This window comes from Penaeus monodon, chromosome 27 (genome assembly GCF_015228065.2).
Source record: "Penaeus monodon isolate SGIC_2016 chromosome 27, NSTDA_Pmon_1, whole genome shotgun sequence".
NCBI lineage: Eukaryota > Metazoa > Arthropoda > Malacostraca > Decapoda > Penaeidae > Penaeus > Penaeus monodon.
The window spans coordinates 14,756,579-14,758,423 of NC_051412.1; positions in this window are offsets into that span (position 1 = coordinate 14,756,579).

The window sequence follows — 1,845 nt, forward strand, 5'->3', positions numbered from 1 at the left end:
AAAACCCCTCCTTCGGCATGTAAGTCGCTGATTGGCTGAGCGGCGGGTAATCAGCTCAATCATCGGGTGTGGTGTGTTGGCGGGGCTAAGTAGCGTGGGTCCCTTTATCTAAGCAATTCATATCATGAACGTTTATCTACTTCCATCTACAGATTTCTGAACACAATATAGTTGCCGTGTTTTCGTGCTGACTAAAAATATGCAGACGTTGAGAGATTAAAATTTCTTGATGGCTTATCATTTAGCACATATTTTTTCAGTAGAATATTTCTGCTAAAATCGATGATAATAATAAAAAAGATATTCTGATGTCTGCCATACGAAATAAAGAATAAATAAACAAAGGAGAAAAAACCAGTGAATAACACAATGCATGAAATATTATTACTTTTTAAATTATTCCCAAAGTGCTACATTTGGCTTCCCATGACCTCTCATGCAAAAAAAAAAAGAAAACTTTCACAATGGCGATGAGGTTCATTAAAAATACCTAATTTTACTGCGACTGATTAACAATTCTCTATCCACCCTGAATTTTTGACAAAAGAGGGGCTGGGACCCCCCCCCCCATTCCCTCCCGTTTCCTGACTAATCATGCACCCCCAGTAACGCTAGCCTCAATTCGATAAAAAAAGTTAAATCTTCATTTTTTTTTCTCATTTACCATTTCCTTTGTCATGGTTCCGTTTTATCTTGTTAAATACTTCATATTCGAGTTTTCTGACTACTTTTTTTATGATTCAATCAACCAAGATACTTCTGAAGGGATTATTCTCAAAGACTTTTTTTCTTATCACTAACTCAAAAGAACAACTGTCGATCGTGCTTAACCAGTTGCTAAGTGTTTTTGAAATTGGATATCAATAAACTTTTTCATCTTTGTTAGATAAAAACAATTGAGAAAAAAGAAGAGCATGGAGCAAAAAAGAAGTAAAAAGATATACAGACCTGCAATATAAAACAGATTATAAATGATTAAGCACTAGATTATACAGAGATTTGCTAGCACAGAAAAAAAAAATTTTTGTTCTTGAAATCTATTACTCCCCCTTTTCATCATAGCTACTTTAGATTGTTGCATTTATGATAATCCGTTTAACGTGTCAAAATTGACCAATTTTAACCCAAACTGAAAAAGAATTGATCCAAAAGTTCTATCTACTACAGCAACTACTAGTAATCATGCACCTCTAAAGCATGTGTAAGATAAATGGTTCGTCTGTCTGCCCTTCCTCTTCTCTCTTAACCCTCTCCTTCCCTCCTTTCCTTTCTCCCTCTGGTTTCTCTCCACCTCTCCCCTCCCCCCCCCTTCCACTCTCCTCCTCCCCCCCTCCCTTCCCGAAAAAACCCCTCCCAATCCCTCCTTTTCTTTTCTCCCCACCTCCCTTCTCTCTGTCTCTTACCCTCCCCCTTCTCCTTGGGTCCTTTTCTTTCTTTTCTCTGGTTCCCCCCCTCCCCTTCTCACTCTCGGATCATCAGTTACCCTCAACCTCTCCTTTTCTTTTCTCGCCACAAAAAACTCTCCTTCACTCTCATTCCCTCCTTACCCCGCTCCCCTCCTTTTCCCTTTCCCTCCCCCCCCCTTCTTCTCTCTCCCCTCCCTATTCTATACCCCCTCTCCTCCCTCCTTTTCTTGCATCTCTCAAAACCCCAACCTGCCCTTTGTCACTCTCTCCTCTTACCCCCTCAGACCAAATTTTCGCCTCCTTTTCTTTTCTCGCGCCCCTTCTCGTCTCATCACTCTTACAACCCACTCACCGTCGCCAATCCCCCCGTTTCTTATCTCAAACACAACCCCCGCCGTTCTCGTCGGTCGGGGGCTCTTCTTCCAACCCTCCACTCCCT